Source organism: Callithrix jacchus, chromosome 3, assembly GCF_049354715.1.
Source record: "Callithrix jacchus isolate 240 chromosome 3, calJac240_pri, whole genome shotgun sequence".
Lineage (NCBI taxonomy): Eukaryota > Metazoa > Chordata > Mammalia > Primates > Cebidae > Callithrix > Callithrix jacchus.
This window is the reverse complement of record NC_133504.1, coordinates 75,266,867-75,291,863: the sequence shown is the minus strand read 5'-3', so window position 1 is coordinate 75,291,863 and position 24,997 is coordinate 75,266,867. Positions and strand designations below refer to the sequence as shown.

At 38.0% G+C, this 24,997-nt stretch overlaps 1 protein-coding gene across 3 annotated transcripts in view; it reads right to left on the bottom strand.

Moving 5' to 3' along the window:
• Positions 1-24,997, bottom strand: part of LOC108590822 (uncharacterized) — a 66,684-nt gene that overhangs the window by 36,479 nt on the left and 5,208 nt on the right. Inside the window, exons 1-2 of one of the 3 annotated variants that reach the window (XR_013532913.1) lie at positions 21,786-21,955; positions 1,885-2,054 (exon numbers count right to left, since the gene is read on the bottom strand). The exons of 1 other annotated variant lie outside the window; for it this stretch is intronic. The gene's annotated coding sequence lies outside the window, so the exon portion shown is untranslated. Of the gene's footprint in view, positions 1-1,884; positions 2,055-21,785; positions 21,956-24,997 lie in introns of those variants that run through there. One more of the 3 variants, XM_078366559.1, reaches the window with a different exon arrangement.

Below are 24,997 nucleotides of genomic sequence, written 5' to 3'. Positions count from 1 at the left end.
TGAGCACTAAGCCACACTCAGTAAGTTTTGGTTTTGTGAGTTTTGTCTGCTTCACATGTTTAGGTCAAAGAGTCAAGCAATTCAAAGTCAGAAAAGGCTTTGCACTCAAATTCAAACAACTTGTTCAGCCAGTGATATGTAACAAAGCCTTAGGAAAACTCTCACAGAACTATCAGATGTTGGGAAGCATTTCTGGAATAATGAACTGTGAAAGCAACTAAAAAAGCAAATGCTTCCAGTTGTAACAGCAAGTAGATCTGGGTTGTTAGGTGTATACCTAGTGGTCTACATGAGGGGAGTGGTCTTAAGAGATAATAACAACAAAGTTGGGCTCTCAGAATGAATACAGTTTGGCTGGTCAGATTATTAAGTCAGGCACCAAGTGAAATGGTACAGGACAGACAAAAGTTGCTAAACTACTCCTCCCTGATAAACTCCTTCCCTCTGACCTTATGTTTCCATTTGGAGGGACTTCCACCAAAATAACAATGCAATTTTTCTCCCAATCCCTTACTCTTCCCCAAAAGTGACTTAATCTACTGATCTAAGAAAATGAGCTCCACCTCTTCCACTTTTCACCTTCTGAAACAAGCCTGCCTGCAAGGAGGCCCGCAAGGAGAATATAATTCTGATTTCTTGTATTGGTGTAAGGAGCAACAGGATTTCTCCTGCTTGCAGTGAAATTCATCTATTTAGAAAGCATCAGCAACCCCATTTGGCTACACTTCCGAGCCACATCTTCCAATTTGGATTCTTTAAGCAATAAAGGTTTTTTTGCATCCATTATCGCTGATATCTTAGTCTCTCAGTTTCAACCCATGGAAAAGAAGCAGATTAGATTATATTTATTGACCCCTTAAGCATCAAATATGAATTATACTAATACTGGTCCTCTTAATAGGTTTATTCATTGTTTAGCAGAATGAAAACTTAACCTTATGGTGAAAAAAAGCTGATGCCCATGGATTTTACTAGTTTTATCATTACCCAGATGGGGCTGGACTTATAGAATTACGTAATAGCCTACTGAAGACTCAGCAGTTCCTCAAACTGGGAAAGACATAGCTTGGATCCTGTTCTATAGGATGTAGATGTTCTCAACTAGTGATCAATATCTCATACTGTTTTTCCCATCAACAGAAAACATGGGTCCAGTAACTGCAGGTCAAAAAAAAAAAAAAACACTTCTCACTCTAATGAACTCCTTCAAAATGTATGCTTTCTGTCCAATAATGGAACACAACAATTGTCCCATTAAGTTAGAATCCAAGGTTGCCACCTAGTAATTTGTGTTACAGATGTCAACTAGTTAAACTGTTAACAAAATACTGGCTATGGTGACAGGTTTTAATCATCAGGGGAGAGAGGGTTAGTGCTATCAACACAGGCATGCAGGTTTGTGGACGCCTCCAAGGTGATCCCTGAAGAAATCTCTTCGTGCTCCTAAATTAGTGGCTGAGTACGTATGACAATGACAAGCATGATCAATAATGTTCAGATCTTTCAAAAACAGAGATTATGTTCAAAAATATTCTCCACAGGCCCATCACATGTCTGTCTTGTAAGTGACATACTCTGCCCTTTGTTGATATTTTTTTTGAGGACATTTGTATAGTGAACAATCTTAGAAAACAGAAATAGTATCTCCTCCCAAAGAAAAGGAAGATTTCCCTACATCCTTGAAAGATACAGTGTCTCTCCCTGTATTATAAAAGATTGGGGTTCCCTAAGTACAAAGTTCTCCTGTAATGCAATGCATTCTGTGTGGGGCATTCATCTGGGCCCGTACATGTTGTCTCTATGTAATCTGATACAAGAGGAACCATATAAACATGTGGAGGGGTTTCATTCGTTTTATCATTACCCAGATACAGCTGGACTTACCTAAAGGTGTAATAGCCTACTGAAACTTCAGTGGTTCCTCAAACTGAGAAATATACGTCTCAGATCCTGCCCTACATGATGTAGTGGAGCAGGATCTGAGCTATATCATTGGATTATTAATTCTTCATCTCTGACACAGAGTCTCATGTCTTCTGCCAGCATCCATGAAACTAAGAAAAGACAAACATTAAAGCTTAAAAATGGAGTAAAAGCTCAAACTTTCACAATTCTTTTTTTCTTTTTAAATATATATATATTTTATTGTACTTTAGGTTCTGGGGTACATATCATGCAGGACTGTTGCATAGGTACATATATGGTAAGGTGGTTTGCTGCCTCCATCCCCCGTCACCTATATCTGGCATTCTTCCCCATGTTATCCCTCCCCAATCTCCCCACTCCTCACTGTCCCTCTCCTATTTCCCCCCAACAGACCCCAGTGTGTGATGCTCCCCTCCCTGTGCCCATGTGTTCTCATTGTTCAACACCAGCCTATGAGTAAGAGCATGCAGTGTTTGATTTTCTCTTCTTGTGTCAGTTTGCTGAGAATGAGGGTTTCCAGATTCACCCATGTCCCTACAAAGGACATGAACTCATTGTTTTTTATGGCTGCATAGTATTCCATTGTGTATATATCCAGTTTATCCACATTTTCCCTGTCCAGTCTATCATTGATGGGTTATTTCACTGGATGTTTTAATCAACTGAGATACTGAGGGCAAATTAGTATGAAATGGGTAGTTCAAGACGTAAATCATAAATTCTAACAATTTCAAAGAAATGAGGGTTCTACCATCTGTTCAAATTTTCTTCAACTTTGGTCATAGAAGTTTTATTTGTTAAATTCTATATCAAACATTTAGCAATTATCTTTAAAATTTAAGTAGTACTTACTTATATGTGAAATAAGATACGAAGCATTTACTAACAGGTATTGCTACACTGTTTATAACTATCAGTACAGTCCTCCCAATGATGTACTGAAGTAGATAATATAGTTCTCATTTTGCAGATGAAGAAATTGAGACTCAGAGAGCCAGGCAATTTGGCCAACTTTAATTTTTTTCCAAGTCTTTGGAAGTAGCCTTCTCAGTCAGACTTTCCTTAAGTATCCTATCTAAAATGTCAGCCCTCTTCCTTTAAACATTATCTATACCCTGCTCTGCTTTATCATTTCTTTTTCAGCACCTTTCACTAACATACTGCATAATTTTACTTATTTTTTCATTGTCTGTATCTCACTAGAATGTAAGTTCCATGAAGAAAAAGATCTTTTTTTCATTTTTTTCAGTATTGTATCCTTAGTGCCTAGAACATTGGCACATGGTAGATAATATATTTGCTGGATAAATTCATGAATAAATAAATGTAAAAACAGCTAATCCTGAATTAAAACACTACACTAATTTTAAAAACCCAATTTACTTAACTACTATCTAACATTGCCTCTCAAATATATTTCTCTTTTCCCACTTCTCAGATAAAATTATTTTTAATAAATGTGATACAGTATAGAAACAGAATTAAGGACAAAAAACATACGGTCATCTCAGCAGATGCAGAAAAAGCATTTGATAAAATTCAGCATCCCTTCATGCTAAAGAAACTAGGCATAGAAGGAAAATACCTTGAAATAATAAAGGATATAATATTATGAAAAGCCCACAGCCAACATCATGATGAATGGAGAAAAGTCAAAAACATTCCCTTTAAGAACTGGAGTAAGACAAAGATGACCATTCTCCCCACTCCTCTTTAATATAGTACTGGAAGTCCTAGCCAAAGCAATCAGGCAAGAGAAAGAAATAAATGGCATCCATACTGAAAAATTGGAGCCTGTGAACCGAGCTACTGTCCCTGTCCCCCAGAGAGAGAGGGAGCTCAAAGTGGAGAGACAGATGGTGCAGCTGAGCAGGCCCCTTCCCCCTCCCCCATGCCCAGAGAGAGAAGGAGCTTAAAGTGGAGAGACAACAGGTCCAGCTGGGTGGGTTCCTCCCCCGCTAAAGCCAGTGGGCTGAAGCACTAATGCTAGGGGGTTTCACAGCCAGTGCCACAGTCCAAGCTGAACCCTGAATGATCCAGCTCTGTGGAGGAAAGGGGCAACCCGCCATTAAAGAGGCAGACCTAGTCTTTGTGTGTTAACAAAAAACACAGGAAGCCTATGTAGCAACCTGCCGGAGTCCCTGGAAACCCAGCAGCACCTCAACAGGCAAACAAGTGACCTCATCAAGCAGCTCCCTGTGATCAAAGCTAGATAAATCCACTAAGATGGGAAGAACCAGCACAAAAAGGATGAAACCATCAATAACCAGAACACCTCTTCTCCTTCAAGGGATCACAACTCCTCACCAACATGGGAACAAAACACAATGGAGAACAAGTCTGACAAATTGACAGAAACAGGCTTCAGAACGTGGCTAATAACAAACTTCTCTGAGCTAAAGGAGCACGTTGTAACCCAATGCAAAGAAACTAAAAATCTTGAAAAAAGGTTAGAAGAAATACTAACTAGAATAAGCAGCTTAGAGAAGAACATGATGACTTGATGGAGCTGAAAAACACAGTAGAAGAACTACGCGAAGCAAACAAAAGTTTCAATAGCGGAATCAATCAAGCAGAAGAAAGGACATCAAAGATTGAAGATCAATTGAATGACATAAAAAGAGAAGGCAAGACAAGAGAAAAAAGAGTGAAAATAAATGAAAAAAGCCTCCAAGAAATATGGCCTTATGTGAAAAGACCTAATCTACACTGGATCAGTGTACCCAAATGTGATGGGAAGAATGAACCCAAGCTGGAAAACACTCTCCAGAATATTATCCAGGAGAACTTCCCCAGCCTAGCAAGGCAGGCCAACATTCAAATCCAAGAAATACAGAGTACTCCACTAAGATATTCCTCAAGAAGAGCAACCCCAAGTCACATAATCGTCAGATTCACCAGGGTTGAAATGAAGGAAAAAAAATGCTATGGGCAGCCAGAGAGAAAGGTCGGGTCACCCACAAAGATAAGCCCATCAGACTCACAGCAGATCTCTTGGCAGAAACCATACAAAGTAGAATAGAGTGGTGGGTGGTCAATATTCAATATCCTTAAAGAAAAGAACTTTCAACCCAGAATTTCATATCCAGCCAAACTAAGCTTCATAAGTGAAGGAGAAATAAAATCCTTTATAGATAAGCAATTACTGAGATTTAATCACCTCCAGATCTGCTTACAAGAGCTCCTGAAAGAAACACTAAACACGGAAAGGAACAACAAATACCAGCCACAGCAAAAGCATACCAAATGACAAAGACCAGTAATGCAATGAAGAAACTCAGTCAACTAACAGGCAAAAAAAAAAAAAAAAATACAGCCAGTAACAAAATGGCAGGATCAAATTCACACATAACACTATTAACACTGAATGTAAATGACATAAGTGTCCCAATCAAAAGACACGGACTAGCAAACTGGATAAAAAGTTAAGACCCATACATGTGCTGGATTCAGGAAACCCATCTCACATGCAAAGACACACATAGACTCAAAATAAAGGGATGGAAGAAGATTCACCAAGCAAATGGAGAACAAAAAAAAGCAGGGATTTTAATCCTAGTCTGATAAAATGGACTTCAAACCAATAGAGATCAAAAGAGACAAAGAAGGGAACTACATAATGGTAAAAGGATCAATCCAACAAGAAGAGCTAACTATCCTAATATATAAGAACCCAACACAGGCACACCCAGATAAATAAAGCAAGTTCTTAACATCCTAAAAGGAGATTTAGACTCCCACACAATAATAGTGGGAGACTTCAACACTCCACTGTCAATATGAGACAGATCAATGAGACAGAAAATTAACAAGGACATCCAGGACTTGAACACAGAGCTGGACCAAGTGAACCTAATAGATATCTACAGAACAGTCCACCCAAATCCACAGAATATACATTTTTCTCAGCACCACATCATGCTTACATTAAAATTGACCACATAATTGGAAGTAAATCACTCCTCAGCAAATGCAAAAGAACAGAAATCATAATGAACAGTCTCTCAGACCACAGCTTAATCAAATTAGAACTCAGGATTATGAAACTCACTCAAATCCACACAACTACTCAGAAACCGAACAACTTGCTCTGAGTGTTGACTGGATAAAAATGAAAGGAAGGCAGAAATAAAGATGTTCTTAGAAACCAACGAGAATGAAGACGCAACATATCAGAATCTCTGGGACACATTTAAAGCAGTGTCTAGAGGAAAATTTATAGTTATAAATGCCCACATGAGAAACAAGAAAAAGATCTAAAACTGACACCCTATCATAAAAATTGAAAGAGCTAGCAGAGCAAGATTAAGAAAACTCAAATAAAACCTAACACCACAAAAACACTAGAAGAAAACCTAGGCAAAACCATGCAGGACATAGGCATAGGTAACAACTTCATGACTAAAACACCAGAAGCAATGGCAACAAAAGCCAAGATAGACAAGTGGGATCAATTAAACTTCAGAACTTCTGTACAGCAAAAGAAACAATCATTAGAGTGAACTAGCAATCAACAGATTGGGAAAAAATTTCTGCAATCTACCCATATGAAAAAGGGCTAATATCTAGAATCTACAAAGAACTAAAACAGATATACAAGAAAAAAGCAAACAAACCCATTCAAAAAGTGGGTGAAGGGTATGAACAGACATTTCTCAAAAGAAGACAAATATGAGGCCAACAAACATGAAAAAATGCTCATCATCACTGGTCATTAGAGAAATGCAAATCAAAACCACATTGAGATAACATCTCACCCCAGTTAGAATGGCGATCACGAAAAAATCTGGAGACAACAGATGCTGGAGAGAATGTGGAGAAATAGGAATACTTTTGCACTGTTGGTGGGAGTATAATTAGTTCAACCATTCTGGAAGACAGTGTGGGAATTCCTCAAGTATCTAGAAATAGAAATTCCATTTGACTCAGCAATCCCATTACTGGGTATATACCCAAAGGATTATAAATTGTTCTATTATAAAGACACATGCACACGTATGTTCATCAAGGCACTGTATACAATAGCAAAGACCTGGAACCAACCCAATGTCCATCAACAATAGACTGCATAAAGAAAATGTGGCACATATACACCATGGAATACTACACAGCCATAAAAAATGATGAGTTCATGTCCTTTGGATGAGTCCAGAAACCATCATTCTCAGCAAACTGACACAAGAACAGAAAACCAAACACCACATGTTCTCACTCATAGGCAGGTGTTGAACCATGAGAACATGTGGACACAGGGAGAGGAGCATCACACACTGGGGTCAGTTGAGGAGGTGCTAGGGAAGGAACAGTGGAGGGTGGGGATGGAGGGAAGGGATAACATGGGGAGAAATGGCAGTAGTAGATGAGGGGGGAATGGAGGCAGCAAACCACCTTGCATTTGTGTACCTAGGCAACAACGCTGCATGATCTGCACATGTACCCCAGAACTTAAAACACAATAAAAAAAAAAAAAAAAGAAAAGAAACAGCATGATACTGGCATAAAAACATATACATAGATCAATGGTACAGAATAGAGAACCAAGAAATGAACCATGTGTCTGCTCTCTGAAAAAGCTGAAAAGAATATACTGCGAAAAGAATGCCATTTTCTGTTTGTTTTTTTGTGTGTATTTGTTTTGTTTTCTTTACTTTTTGCTCCCTCTGTGGCTCTAGCCAAAGAAGGAATGCCATTTTCAATAAATGGTTCTGGGAAAACTGGACTGTCATATGCAGAGAAATGAAATTGGACCCCTATCTCTAACCATACACAAACATAAACTCAAGATAAATTAAAGACTTAAATGTAAGACCTGAAACTATAAAAATAATACTAGAAAAAATGCTAGGGAAAACTCTTCTGAACATTGGTCTAGGTAAATAATTCATAACTAAGATAAAAAAAGCCAAGACAATAAGAATAAAAATGGGACTTAATGGTGTTGTTTTTTCCTTGCAAATTTGTTTAGTTCTTCGTAGATTCTGGATATTAACCCTTTGCAAGATGGATAGGTTCCAAAAATTCTCTCCCATTATGTAGGATGCCTGTTCACTCTGATGATAGTTTCCTTTGCTGTGCAGAAGCTCTTCAGTTTAATGACATCCCATTTGTCTGTTTTGGCTTTTGTTGGCATTGCTTTTGGCGTTTTAGTCATGAAGTCTTTAGGTATTGCCTAAATGTCCTAAATGATATTGCCTAAATTTTCTTTTTGGATTTTTATAGTTTTATGTCTTATGTTTAAGTCTTTAATCCATCTTAATTTTTGTATAAGCTGTAACGAAGGGGTCTAGTTTCAGTATTCTGAATATGACTAGCGAGTTTTCACAACACCATTTATTAAGTAGGAAATCTTTTCCCCATTGCTTATTGTTGTAAGATCTATCAAAGATCAGATGGTTGTAGATGTGTGATGTTATTTCTAAGGTCTCCGTTCTGTTCCATTGGTCTATATACCTGTTTTGATACCAGTACCATGCTGTTTTGATTACTGCAGCCTTTTAGTATAGTTTGAAGTTAGGTAGCATGACGCCTCCAGCTTTGTTCTTTTTGCTTAGGATTGTCTTGGATATGCAGGCTCTTTTTTGGTTCCACATGAAATTTAAAGTAGTTATTTCTAATTCTGTGAAGAAAGTCTATGGTAGTTTGATGGGGAAAGCACTGAATCTGTAAGTTACTTTGGGCAGTATAGTCATTTTCACGATACTGATTCTTCCTATCCATGAGCATGGAATGTTTTTCCATTTGTTTGTGTCCACTCTTATTTTCTTGAGCGGTGGTTTGTAGTTCTTGAAAAGGTTCTTCACATTCCTTGAAATTTGTATTCCTATTTTATTTTCTTTATACCAATTGTGAATGGGAGTTCACTCATGAATTTGTTCTTTGTCTATTACTGGTATATAGGAATGCTTATGATTTTTCCACATTGATTTTGTATCCTGAGAATTTGGTTAAGTTGCTTATCAGTTTTAGAAAATTTGGGCCTGAAATGATGGGGTTTTCTAAATATATGATCATTCATCTGCAAAAAAAGCCTCCACAAATATGCGATTACATGAAAAGACCAAATCTATGTTTCATCAGAGTACCTCAAAGTTAAGGGGAGAATGAAACCAAGTTGGAAAACATTCTGCAGGATATTATCCAGGAGAACTTCCCCAACCTAGCAAGGCAGGCCAGCATTCAAATTCAGGAAATACAGAGAACACCACAAAGATACTCCTCAAGAACAGCAACCCCAAGACACATAAGCATCAGATTCAGCAAGATTAAAATGAAGGGAAAAATGCTAGGGGAAGCCAGAGAGAAAGATCATGTTACCCACAAAGGGAAGCCCATAAGACTAATAGCGGATCTCTCAGCAGAAACCCTACAAGCCAGAAGAGAGTGGGGGCCAATATTCAACATTGTTAAATAAAAGAATTTCAGCTCAGAATTTCATATACAGCCAAACTAAGTTTCAAAAGTGAAGGAGAAATAAAATCCTTTACAGACAAGCGAATGCTGATATTTTGTCACCACCAGGACTGCCCTACAAGAGCTCCTGAAAGACGCAATAAACATGTAAAAGAAAAACCAATACCAGTCACTGAAAAACATACCAAATTTTAAGAACTATCAATGCTATGAAAAAACTGCATCACTAATGGGCAAAATAACCAGCTAGCATCATAATGACAGGATCAAATTCAAATATAACAACACTAACCTTAAATGTAAATAAGCTAAATGCCCCAATTAAAAGACACAGACTGGCAAATTGGATAGAGTCAAGATCCCTCAATGTGCTGTACTCAGGAGACCCATCTCATGTGCAAAGACACAATAGGCTCAAAATAAAGGAATGGAGGAATATTTGCCAAGCAAACTTTAAACAATCAAAGATCAAAAGAGACATGGAAGGTCACTATACATGATAGTAAAGGGATCAAAGCAACAAGAGCTAACTATCCTAAATACATATGCACCCAATACAGAAACACCCAAATTCATACAACAAGTTCTTAGAGGCCTAAAAAGAGACTTAGACTCCCACATAATAATAGTGCTGTCAATACTCCACTGTCAATATTAGACTGATCAACAAGACAGAAAATTAACAAGGATATCCAGAAATTGAATTCAGCTCTGGAACAAGTAGACCTAATAGACATCTACAGAACTTTCCACCCCAAATCAACAGAATAAAACATTCTTCTCCTCACCATATCGCACATCTCCTAAAATTGATGACATAATTGGTGGTAAAACATTCCTCAGCAAATGTAAAAGAACACGAATCATAACAAAGTCTCTCAAATCACAGTGCAATCAAATTAGAACTCAGGATTAAGAAACTCACTCAAAACCACACAACTACATGGAAACTGAACAACCTGCTCCTGAATGACTACAGGATAAATAATGAAACAAAGGCAGAAATAAAAGATGTTCTTTGAAACTAATGAAAATGAAGACCCAATGTACCAGAATCTCTGGGATACAGCCAAAGCAGTATGTAGAGGGAAATTTACAGCACTAGATGCCTACAAGGGAAAACAGGAAAGACCTAAAATGGACACCCTAATGTCACAGTGAAAAGAACTAGAGAAGCAAGAGCAAACAAATTCAAAAGCTAGCAGAAGACAAGAAATAACAAAAATCAAACTGAAGGCGACAGAGACATGAAAAACCCTTAAAAAAAAAAAAAAAAAAAAAAAACCAATGAGTCCAGGAGCTGTTTTTTAAAAAGATCAACAAAATAGGTAGACTGCTAGACAGAGTAACAAAGAATAAAAGAGAAAATAATAAAACAGATGCAATCAAAAAATGATAAAGGAGATATCACCACTGATCCCACAGAAATACAAGCTACCATCAGAGAATACTATAAACACCTCTGTGCAAATAAAACAGAAAATCTAGAAGAAATGGATAAATTCCTGGACATTTACAGAGTCCCAAGACTAAACCAGGAAGAAGCTGAAACCCTGAATAGACCAGTAATAAGGTCTGAAATTGAGGCAGCAATTAATAGCCTACCAACTAAAACAAGTCCAGGACCAGACGGTCTCACAGACGAATTCTACTGGGGGTACAAAGAGGAGCTCATACCATTCCTTCTGAAACTATTCCAAACAATACAACAAGAAGGAATCCTCCCCAACTCATTTTATGAGGCCAACATCATCCTCATACCAAAACCAGGCAGACAAAGAAAAGAAAATTTCAGGCCAATGTCCCTGAACATTGATGTAAAAATTTTAAATAAAAAACTGGCAAACCAAATCCAGCAGCATATCAAAAAGCTTATCCACCACAATCAAGTTGGCTTTCATACCTGGGATGCAAGGCTGGTTCAACATATGCAAATCAATAAACATAATTCATCACATAAACAGAGCCAAAGACAAAAACCACATGATTAACCACACGATTATCTCAATAGATGCAGAGAAGGCCTTTGACAAAATTCAACAACCCTTCATACTAAAAAAACTCTAAATAAACTACATATTGATGGACTGTATCTCAAAAATAACAAAAGCTATTTATGACAAATCCACAGCCAATATCATACTGAATAAACAAAAACTGGAAGTATTCCCTTTGAAAACTGGCACAAGACAAGGCCCTTCCTCACCATTCCTATTCAACATAGTATGGGAAGTTCTGGCCAGAGCAATCACGCAAGAGAAAGAAATAAAGGGTATTCAGTTAGGAAAAGGGGAAGTCAAATTGTCTGTATTTGCAGATGACATGAATTTATATTTATAAGACCTCTTCATCTCAGCCCAAAATCTCCACAAGCTGAGAAGCAACTTGAGCAAAGTCTCAGAATACAAAATCAATGTACAAAAATCACAAGCATTCCTATACACCAATAACAGACAAACAGCCAAATCATGAGTAAACTCCCATTCACAAATGCTACAAGGAGTATAAAATACCTAGAAATACAACTTACCAGGGATGCGAGGGGGAACTACAAACCACTGCTCAAGGAAAAAGGAGAGGACACAAACAAATGGGAAAACATTCCATGCTCATGAAAAGGAATAATCAATATCATGAAAATGGCTGTACTACCCAAAGTAATTTACAGATTCAATGCTATTTCCACCAAGCTACCATTGACTTCCTTCACATAATAGAAAAAAACTACTTTAAATTTCATATGGAACCAAAAACAAGCCCACATAGCCAAGACAAACCTAAGCAAAAAGAACAAAGCTAAAGGCCTCATGCTACATGACTTCAAACAATACTACAAGGCATGTACAAGTCATGCTACATGACTACAAACAATGCTACAATAACCAAATCAGCATGGTACTGGTACCAAATAGATCTACAGACCAAAGGAACAGAACAGAGACCTCAGAAATAATGCCATACATCTACAACCATCTGATCTTTGACAAACCTGACAAAAACAAGCAATGAAGATAGGATTCTTTATTTAATAAATGATATTGGGAAAACAAAGCCATATGCAGAAAGCTGAAACTGGATCCCTTCCTTACACCTTATACAAAAATTAACTCAAGATGAATTAAAGATTTAAAGGTAAGACCTAATACCATAAAAACCCAAGAAGAAAATATAGGCAATACCATTCAGGACATAGGTATGGGCAAAGACTTCATGACTAAACCACCAAAAGCAATGCAACAAAAGCCAAAATTGACAAATGGGATCTAATTGAACTAAAGAGCTTCTGCACAGCAAAAGAAACTATCATCAGAGTGAACAGGCAACCTACAAAAACGGGAGAAAATTTTTGCAATCTCTCTATCCAAAAAACAGCTCATATCCAGAATCTTCAAGGAACTTAAACAAATTTACAAGAAAAACAACAAACTCCCCCTTCGAAAAGTGGGAAAAGGATATGAACAGACATTTGTCAAAAGGAGACATTTGTACAGACAACAAACACATGAAAAAAAACCTCAACATCATTGGTCATTAGAGAAATGCTAATCAAAACCACAATGAGGTACCATCTCAGACCAGTTAGAATGGCGATTATTAAAGTCAGGAGACAAAGATGCTGGAGAGGATGTGGAGAAATAGATACGCTTTTACACTGTTGGTGGGAGTGTAAATTAGTTCATCCATTGTGGAAGACAGTGTGGCAATTCCTCAAGGATCTAGAACTAGAAATACCACCTGACCCAGCAATCTCATTACTGGGTATATATCCAAAGGCGTATAAATCGATCTATTATAACCACACATGCACATGTATGTTTACTGCAGCACTGTTCACAATAGCAAGGACTTGGAACCAACCAAAATGTCCATCAATGATAGACTGGATAAAGAAAATGTGGCACATATACACCATGGAATACTATGCAGCTGTAAAAAAGGATGAATTCATGTCCTTTGCAGGGGCATGGATGAAGCTGGAAACCATCATTTTCAGCAAACTAACACAAGAACAGAGAATCAAACACTGCATGTTCTCACTCATAAGTTGGAGTTGAACAATGAGAACACATGGACACAGGGAGGGAAACATCACACACCAGGACCTGTTGAGGAGGGTGGAGGGCTAGGGGAGGGATAGAATTAGGAGAAATACCTAATGTAGATGATGGGGTGATGGATGCAGCAAACCATCATGGCACTTATATACCTATGTAACAAACCTGCACAGTCTGCACATGTACCCAAGAACTTAAAGTATAATAATAATTTTTAAAAAAGGAATTAATTAGGCTGAGCATGGTGGCTCATGCCTGTAATCCCAACACTTTGGGAGGCCAAGGTGGAAGGATTGTTTGAGCTCAGGAGTTTGAGACCTGCCTGGGCAACATGGTTAAAACCCCATCTCTACAAAAACAAACAAAAATTAGCCAGGTGTGGTTGTGTGCACCTACAGTCCCAGCTAGTCAAAAGGCTGAGATGGGAGTATTGCTTAAACCTCACAGGTAGAGGTTGCAGTGAGCCAAGGTCACACTATTTCACTCCAGCCTGGGTGACAGAGTGAGACACTGTCTCACAAAAAAGCGGGGGGCGCTTAACTAAAAAGCTTCTCCATAGCCAAAAGAAATAACCAACAGAGTGAACAGACAACTGGTAGAATGGAAGAAAACATCTGCAAACTATCCATCTAACAGAGGACTAGTATCCATAATTTACAAGGAACTCAATTTAACAACAACAAAAAGCCCATGAATAATCCCATTAAAGAGTAGGCAAAGGATATGAATGGACATTTTTCAAAAGAAAAAAAAACCTTATACAAATGGCCAACAAGCATATGAAACAGAGAAATTCAAATTAAAACCACAATGAAGCTGGGCACAGTGGCTCAGCTTTTAATCCCAGCACTTTGGGAGGCCAAGGCAGGCAAATCACTAGAGGTAAGGAGTTCAAGATCACCCTGGCCAACATGGTGAAACCCTATGTCTATTAAGAATTAAAAAAAAAAAATAGCTGGGTGTAGTGGCACACACCTATAATCCTAGCTACTCATGAGGCTGAGGCATGAATCTGGGAGGCAGAGAATCGCTTGAATCTGGGAGGCAGACATTGCAGTGAGCCAAGATCATGCCACTGCACTCCAGAGTGAGACCTGTCTCAAAAAAAAACTTAAAAAAAAAAAAAACCACACACACACAGTAAAATACCATATTTACACCAGTCACAGTGGCTAACAAATGTTGGCAAGAATTCAGAGAAGAGAGAACACTGTTTTCACTGCTAAACTCTTATTCACTATTGGTGGGAATATAAATTAGCATAGCCTCTATAGAAAATAGTGTGGAAATTTCTCAAAGAACTAAAAATAGAACTACCATTCGATTCAGCAATCCTACTACTGGCTAGGGAAGGAATTCTTTTACTCTTTCCAAAGGAGAATAAATTATTAAATCAAAAAGATACCTGCACTCTTATGTTTACCACATCACTATTCATAATAGCAAAGATATGGAATCAACCTAAGTGTCCAACAATGGATAACTGGATAAAGAAAACGTATGTACTAAGGAAAGCCATTAGGAACTGTTTCCCGCACTCTGGCCCAGATACTGCACCTTTCCCACAATCTTCTGCAGACCAGAAGATTCCCTCCAGTACCTACATAACCACCAGGGCCCTGGGTTTCCAGCACAAAACTGGGCAGCCATTTGGGCAGAAACCAAGGTAGCCACAGCAGTTTTTTCATACCCCAGTGGCACTTGGAATACCAGCAACACAGAACCATTCACTCCCCTAGAAAGGGGGATGAAGCCAAGGAGCCAAGTGGCCTGGCTTGGCGGGTTCCAACACTCCATGGAGATCAGCAAGCTAAGATCCACTGGCTTGAAATTCTTGCAGCCAGTACAGCAGTCTGAGCTCAACCTGGGTCATTTGAGCTCAGTGGGGGAAGGGGCATCCACAATTGCGGAGGCTCAAGTAAGTGGTTTCAGCCCCACACTGTAAAAAAAGCTGCAGGAAAATTCAAACTGGGCGGAGCCAAACAAGCTCAGCAGCTGCTGGCACTGCCTCACTAAATGTCCCCACTGGGCAGGGCATCTCTGAAAAAAGGCAGTAGACCACGAAGTACTTATAAATAAAGCCCCCAACTTCCTGGGACAGAAACACTGGGAAAATGGGCAGTAGTGGTTACAGCTACAACAGACCTAAATGCCCCTGCCTGGCAGCTCTGAAGAGAGTGGTGGATTTCCGTACACAGTGTTCAAGCTCTGATAAGTAACAAACTGCCTCCTCAGTGGCTCCCTGACACCCATGTATCCTGACTGGGTGACACCTCCCAGTAGGGGCCAACCGACACCTCATATAGGAGAGCTCTGGTTGGCATCTGATGGGTATCCATCTAGGACAAAGCTACCAGAGGAAGGAACTGACAGCAATCTTTGCTGTTCTGCAGTGTCTGCTGGTGATTCCTAGGCAAGCAGGGTCTAGAGTGGACTTCCAGCAAACTCCAGCAGACCTGCAGCAGAGGGACCTGACTGTTAGAAGGAAAACTAACAAAGAGAAATAGTTTCAACGTCAACAAAAAGGATGTCTGCTCAGAGACCCCTTCCAAAGGTCACCAATCTCAAGACCAAAGGAAGATAAATCCATGAAGATGGGAAGAAACCAGTGCAAAAAGGCTGAAAACTCCAAAAACCAGAACATCTCTTCTCTTTTAAGGGATCACAGCTCCTCGCCAGCAAGGAAACAAAACTGGACAAAGAATGAATTTGATGAACTGACAGAAGCAGGCTTCAGAAGGTGGGTAGTAACAAACTTCTCCTAGCTAAAGGAGCCTGTTCTAACCCAACACAAGGAAGCTAAGAACCTTTGAAAAAAGGTTAGACAAAATGCTAACGAGAATAACCAGTTTAGAGAAGACCATAAAAAACCTGATGGAACTGAAAAACACAACATGAGAACTTTGTGAAGCATACACAAGTTTCAATAGCCGAATCGATCAAGCAAGCAGAAGAAAGGGTATCAGAGATTGAGAAACCAACTCAATGAAATAAAGTGAGAAGACAAGATTAGAGAAAAAAGAGTGAAAAGAAATGAACAAAGCCTCAAAGAAATATGGGATTACATGAAAAGACCAACTTTACGTTTGACTAGTGTACCTGAAAGTTAAGGGGAGAAAGAAACCAAGTTGGAAAACATTCTGCAGGATATTATCCAGGAGAACTTCCCCAACCTAGCAAGGCAGGCCAACATTCAAATTCAGGAAATACAGAGAACACCACAAAGATACTCCTCAAGAACAGCAACCCTAAGACACAAAATCATCAGGTTCACCAAGATTAAAATGAAGGAAAAAATGCTAAGGGCAGCCAGAGAGAAAGGTCATGTTCCCACAAAGAGAAGCCCATCAGACTAACAACAGATCTCTTGGCAGAATTCTACAAGCCAGAAGAGAGTGGGGGCCAATATTCAACATTCTTAAAGAATACTCAGCCCAGAGTTTCATATCCAGCCAAACTAAGCTTCATAAATGAAGGATAAATAAAATCCTTTACAGACAAGCAAATGCTGAGAGATTTGTCACCACCAGGCCTGCCCAGCAAGAGCTCCTGAAGGAAGCAATGGAACAACTGGTAAAAGCCACTGCAAAAATATACCAAATTGTAAAGACCCATGATGCTAGGAAGAAACTGCATCAACCAACAGGCAAAATAACCAGCTAGCCATCATAATGGCAGGATCAAATTCACACGTAACAATATTAACCTTAAATGTAAATGGGCTAAATGCCACAATTAAAAGACACAGACTGACAAATTGGATAAAGAGTCAAGACCCATCAGCATACTGTATTCAGGAGACCCATCTCACATGCAAAGACACACATAAGCTCAAAATAAAGGGATGGAGGAATACTTACCAAGCAAATAGAGAGCAAAAAAAGCAGGGGTTGCAATCCTAGTCTCTGGTAAAACACACTTTAAACAATCAAAGATCAAATGAGACAAAGAAGGGCATTACACATAATGGTAAAGAGATTGATACAACAAGAAGAGCTAACTATCCTAAATAAATATGCACCAATGCAGGAGCACCCAGATTCATACATCAAGTTCATAGAGACCCACAAAGAGACTTAGATGGCAACGTAATAATAGTGGGAGATCCATGAGACATAAAATTAACAAGGATATCCAGGACTTGAACTCAGCTGTGGAACAAGTGGACCTAATAAACATCTACAGAACCTTCAACCCCAAATCAACAGAATATACATTCTTCTCAGCACCACAATGGAACTATTCTAAAACTGACCACATAATTGGAAATAAAACACTCTTCAGCAAATGCAAAAGAACGGAAATCGTAACAGTCTCTTAGACCACAGTGCAATCAAATTAGAACTCAGGATTAAGAAACTCATCTAAAACTGCACAACTACATGGAAAGTGAACAACCTGCTCCTGAATGACTACTGGATAAATAATGGAATGAAGGCAGAAATAAAGACATTCTTTAAAACCAATGAGAACAAAGATACATGTACCAGAATCTCTGGAACACATTTAAAGATGTGTGTAGAGGAAAATTTATAGCACTAGATGCCCAAAAGGGAAAGCAGGAAAGATCTAAAATCGAAACCCTAGAGTCAATATTAAAAGAACTAGAGAAGCAAGAACAAACAAATTCAAAAGCCAGCAGAAGACAAGAAATAGCCTAAGATCAGGGCAAAACTAAAGGAGATACAGACCACAAAAAAACCTTCAAAAATATCAATGAATCCAGCAGCAATTGTTTGAACAAAGATCAATGAAATAGACTGCTAGCCAGACTAATAAAGAATAAAACAGAGAAGAATAAAATAGATACACTAAAAAATGATAAAGGCAATATCACCACTGATTCCATAGAAATACAAACTACCATCGGAGAATGCTATAAACACCTCTGTGCAAATAAAACAGAAAATCTAGAAGAAATGGATAAATTCCAAGACACTCACACCCTCCCAAGACTAAACCAGAAAGAAGTCAAATCCCTGAATAGACCAATAACAAGGTCTCAAATTGAGGCAGCAATTAATAGCTTACCAACCAAAACAAGTCCAGGACCACATGGTTTCACAGCCTAATTCTGCCAGAGGTACAAAGAGGAGCTGGCAATATTCCTTCCTAAACTATCTGAAACAATAGAAAAAGAAGGAATCCTCCCTAACTCATTTTATGAGCCTAACATCATCCTGATACCAATACTTGACAGAGACACAGCTAAAAAAGAAAATTTCAGGCCAATATTCCTGATGAACATCAGTGCAAAAATCCTCAACAAAATACTGGCAAATCAAATCCAACAGTGCATCAAGAAGCTTATCCATCATGATCCAGTTGGCTTCAACTGTGGGATATAAAGCTGTTTCAACTTACACAAATCAATAAATGTAATCCATCACATAAACAGAACCAAACACAAAACCATATGATTATCTCAATAGATGCAGAAAAGGCCTTCAACAAAATTCAACAACTCTTCATGCTAAGAAGTCTCAATAAACTAGGTATTGATGGAACATATCTCAAGATAGTAAGAGCTATTTATGACAAACCCACAGCCAATATCATACTGAACAGGCAAAAACTGGAAGCATTCCTTTTGAAAACTGGCACAACACAAGGATGTCCTCTCTCACCACTCCTATTCAACATAGTATTGAAGTTCTGGCCCAGCCAATCAAGAAAGAGAAAGAAACAAGGGGTATTCAAATAGGACAAGAGGAAGTCAAATTGTCTGTTTGCAGATGACATGATTGTATACTTAGAAGACCCCAGTGTCTGAACCCAAAATCTCCTTAAGCTGATAAGCAACTTCAGCAAAGTCTCAGTATACAAAATCCATGTGCAAAAATTACAAGCATTCCCATAGACTAATTAACAGACAGAGACAAATCATGAGTGAACTCCATATCACAATGGCTACAAAGAGAATTAAATACCTGGAAGTACAACATACAAGGCACGTGAAGGACCTCTTCAAGAAGAACTAGAAACCACTGCTCAAGGAAATAAGAAAAGACATAAACAAATGAAAAAAACATTCCATGCTCACGTATAGGAAGAATCAATATAGTGAAAATGGCCATACTTCCCAAAGTAATTAATTTATAGGTTCAATGCTATCCCCCATCAAGCTACCACTGACTTCCTTCACAGAATTGGAAAAAGCCACCTTAAATTTCATATAAAACCAAAAAAGAGCCCACATAGCCAAGACAAACCTAAGCAAAAAGAACAAAGGTAGAGGCATCATGCTATCTGACTTCAAACAATACTACAAGGCTACAGTAACTAAATCAGCATGGTCCTGTACCAAAACAGATCTATAGACCAAAGGAACAGAACAGAGACCTCAGAAATAATGCCATACATCTACAACCATCTGATCTTTGACAAAACTGACAAAAACAAACAATGAAGATAGGACTCTCTATTTAATAAATGGTATTGGGAAAACTAAGTCATATGCAGAAAGCTGAAACTGGATCCCTTCCTTACACCTTATACAAAAATTAACTCAAGATGAATTAAAGATTTAAAGGTAAGACCTAATACCATAAAAACCCAAGAAGAAAATATAGGCAATACCATTCAGGACATAGGTATGGGCAAAGACTTCATGACTAATAAATCAAAAGCAATGGCAAAAAAAGCCAAAATAGAAAAACGGGATCTAACTAAACTAAAGCTCTTCTGCACAGCAAAAGAAACTATCATCAGAGTGAAGAAGCAACCTATGGGAGAAAATTTTTGCAGTCTACCACCCATCTGACAAAGGGCTAATATCCAGAATCTAAAAAGGACTTAAAGAATTTTACAGGAAAAAAATAAACCCATCAAAAAGTGGGCAAAGGATATGAACTGACACTTCTCAAAATGAGACATTTATGCAGCCAACCAACATATGAAGAAAAGCTCATCATCAATGGTCATTAGAGAAATGTAAATTGAAACTACACTGAGATACCATCTCATGCCAGTTAGAATGGTGATCATTAAAAGGTCAGGAAACAACAGATACTAGAGAGGATGTAGAGAAATAGAAATGCTTTTACACTGTTGGTGAAAGTGTAAATCAGTTCAACCATTGTGGAAGACATTGTGGCAATTCCTCAAGGATTTTGAAACAGAAATACCATTTGTCCCAGCAGTCCCATTACTGGGTATATACCCAAAAAATTATAAATCATTCTATTACAAGGACACATGCACACATATGTTTATTGCAGCACTGTTCACAATAGCAAAGACTTGGAACCAAACAAAATGCCCATCAATGGTAGACTGGATAAAGAAAATGTGGCACATACGTACTATGAAATACTATGCAGCTGTAAAAAAAAAAAAAAAAAAAGGATGAGTTCATGTCCTTTCCAGGGACATAGATGGAGCTGGAAACCATCATTCTCAGCAAACTAACACAAGAACAGACAACCAAACACCGCATGTTCTCACTCATAAGTGGGAGTTGAACAATTAGAACTCATGGACACAGGAAGGGTGGCATCACATACCAGGGCCTGTCGGCGGGTGGGGGGTTAGGGGAGGGATAGCATTAGGAGAAATACCTAATGTAGATGACGTGGTGATAGATGCAACCAACCACTATGACATGTGTATACCTATGTAACAAACCTCCATGTTCTTTACATGTACCCCAGAACTTAAAAGTACAATTTTAAAAAAAGGAAATGTACATACACACAATGGAACACTACTCAGCCATAAAAAAAAAAAAAACTGAATCATACCTGCAGCAACATGGATGGAACTGGAGGCCATTAAGTGAAATAACTCAGAAATAGACAAATACTACATCTTCTCACTTATAAGCAGGATCTAAATAATGTATACACATGGACACAGAGTGTGGAATGGATAGACAATGGAAACTCAAGGGTAGGGGCCTGGGGAGAATGATATTTTCTAATTGCTTAATGGATACAATGTATGGTATTTGGGTGATGGATACATTAAAAGCCCTAACTATATCACTATGCAATATATCCATGTAACAAAATTACACTTGTCTTATAAAAGTAAAATGGGGAAAATTTACTGGATGGTTAAGAGAAGCAAGAATAGGAAGCAGGAAGACCTGTTATAAGCTATCACAGAAATCCCAGGAAAAGGTAAGAGTTGTTTGGACTAGGGTGGCAGCAGTGAAAGCGGTAAGAAGTGATCTCTTTTAGGCAATGTAATGGAGACAGCCAACAGAATTAAACGATGGAATGGGAGTTCAGGGAAAAGAAAAGAGTCAAGGGTAATTCCTGGGCAGGGTCAGATAACTTACATTAATTAGGTAAGAATTAGGAAGAGTATCCATTCCTCAAGCCAAAAAAGCCCCAAACCAAGGTACATGTCTCTCTTAGCAGAGTAAAGCTGTACTTCAGCGCCACTCACCACCTTGGCTTGGTGTTCTTGTTCACAACCTTATACTTTGGCCTTGCTCCTGAGGTTCTGGCTTGAACAACTGAGTTAATGAGCAACTGAATATCATGTACTGAGATGAAGAATTCACTAACATGCCCAACTGCCAATTTCCTTGCCAAATCATAAGGAAGAGTCACATCCTAAAAAGATGAGAGTACTATAGTTCAGCAGTTGCCAAAATATCCTGCAACTCACACAGTATAGTTTAGGCCATTTGATGTTTAGTTAAATTTACATCAGTATTCAGAAATATGTGGAAGGAAGTATTTAAAATTTGTTATATTTTCATATATCCACTAAACAATTATTTGCTAATAGATAATATATGGTATCGAATCTGAGGCATTTTACTAAAACCAATGCAGAAGCAACATTCAGTGTGGTCTTGAAATATTAAATATATTTAAATTACACTAAAACATCTTAAACACTAAACTACTAAATAGGTTATTTTACAATATAACTCACTAGAAGCTGTAATGCAAATTTTGTGAAATATCTGTCCCAGAGCCTAAATTGGATAAACATCAACCAAAATTATCAGGCTGTGGCAGTATGAAAATTTTAATCATATTTTTAAAATAAGAACTAAAACATCATACATATCTCTCCAGCCTTCACATGCCAAACTTAACATGTGTGGCTAAAACAAAATAGAATAGGGCACTATGTATTTAATAAACCTGACAGGGGTCAGGCGGAATGTATAAGCTAATAAACATTCTGGCCCAACTGAAAGACTGGCCATTTTCTAAACATGTCATTTATTCTTTATTTTACTGTAAGCTCCAAGATCAGGGCTATGTTTTAACCTACCTTTTAATATGCTTTGACTCTGTGTATCCACCCAAATCTCATGTTGAATTATAATTCCCAATGTTGGGGGAGAGTCCTGGTGGGAGGTCACTGGATTATGGGAGCATATTTCTCCCTTGCTGTTCTTGTAATAATGGGTTTTCAGGAGATTTTTCTTTTTAAGTGTGTAGCACTTTCCCCTTTACCCTCTCTTCTGACACCATGTAAAGACAAACATGCTTGCTTCCCCTTCAACATCCCCCCATGATTGTAAGCTGCTTTGGCTACAGTAAGGAAAAGAGAGTTTAGATGGGAGAGAGTAGAGGGATGGAAGCATACAGCAAAACAGGAAACCAGTTAGGAGGTGACTGCAGTAATAAATGGAAGAGAAGAGGCGACTGTAGTAATAAATGGTTGTTTACATCAGAGTTGTAACACTTAAGGTAGCAAGGTCAAATTTTAAATATATGAAGTATAGTAACAAAGATTATGAAAGATTTTTTTAAAATACACAATAATAGTGGGAGACTTCAACATCAATATTAGATAGATCAAGGAGACAGAAAATTAATAAGGATATCCAGGACTTGAACTCAGATCTGGAACAAGTAAACTTAATAAACATTTATAGAACTCTCCACTTAAATACACAAAATATATACTCTTATCAGTACCAGATCACACCTACTCATAGGTTTAAATGAAATACTGGTTGGCCATTATTAAGCACAATTAATGGCATAAAGGAGGTTTTCTATACCCATTTTCAGACTGCATTCTAGCCTGGGCAATAAAGCAACACCCCCATTCTCTCTCCCTCTTCTTCTTCCTCTTTCTTCCTCTTCTTCATTCCTTTTTTCTTTCTCTTTTTTTTTCTTGGAAAAAAAATTAAAAAAAAAAAGATTATGAAAGATTTTTTTAAAGGAGCTTCTCTCTGCCACCAAAGATTCATTCTTATTTCTGTACCAAACATTTTATAATGCATTTAATTTTTTTAAGACAGCATCTTGCTATTGCCCAGGCTGGAATGTAGTGGCAAAATCTCAGCTTACTACAGCCTCTACCTCCTGGGTTCAAGCAATTCTCCTGCCTCAGCCTACTGAGTAGGTGGGATTACAGAAACGTTCCATCATGCTCAGCCAATATTTGTATTTTTAGTAGAGATGGGGTTTCATCATATTGGCCAGGCTGATCTTGAACTCCTGAACTCAAGTGATCCACCTGCCTCGACCTCCCAAAGTAATAGGATTACAGGCATGAGTCACTGTGCCGGGCCTTGTGTCATATTCTTGACATGATTTGCATTATTAGAGTCATCAAGGATATAGGTTACTTAATTACAGCTACCATATGTGAATAACTCTATTTAGCACCTAGCAAAGCAGCATGGGCAATAATCCCTACTTAAAATGTTTGGTGATGTTGGGCATGTTTTACGGTTCTACAAATCTTTTGGGAGTTCCCTTGCACCAGAAGGGCTTAACTCCAAAGGATCGCCACCATTCTACACATTTGCTTTGATGAAAAGGTTTGGCTTCGATGGCAGACCTGAATTTGAATACCTGCTCCGATATATGCTGAGCAAGACTTTGACAATAAACAGTTAAAATAGACTTCACAAAGCAGATGTATAGTTTCCATAAAATAATAGCTTAAAAATGGTAGTTCCCTTTCTTCATCATATCTTGCAGCAGTGCCAGAATTAGGGTGAAGAGATTAGGGAGTTATATCATTGTTTGTAAATGTATCCATTGAGAGTATCCTAGGGATTTGAGACCCAAAATCATTCATTTAAAAACCTAAGAACAAAAGACTTAAGGTTTCAGCTTGGAATTAGTACAAGTACAGGGTTAAATGCTATCTTTATTTGAAATTCTGACATACTGTTAATCAAACTTTTGGCATGAATTTTGATTTTTTTAAATACTGCAATAAAATATTTATCTGAATTACTGAGTATTTTGACACACCCTTCAAGTTTGAGCATGAGGTGAATGTGTCATTCCTCCACCCTAGTAAGTAACTCTGACTTAAAGGGTGATGCCAGCAGGAATGCATTCCTTTAGAATAAACAGCCCAGTGAATGAAATAGGGTGAGAAAACATGAGTAATGTCCCACCTTTCTCCCTATCTAATTAAGCACTGGTTTTCAAACATGTCCCTTGTTTTTTGTCTAATTCTTAAAAACTATTCATAACATTTTACGTATTTTAAAGTTGATGTATTTTTTCCAGCCTAAGTTTAATTAGTTGCAAAGGATGTAATTTCTGGCATACTGAAAGTAATGATGCTTAAATACATCTTGATTTATCATTCAGTTTAATGTATCCAGTTGAATCTAAGTATCCTAGAGATGTGGGGGCCACCATCACTCATTTAAAGACATA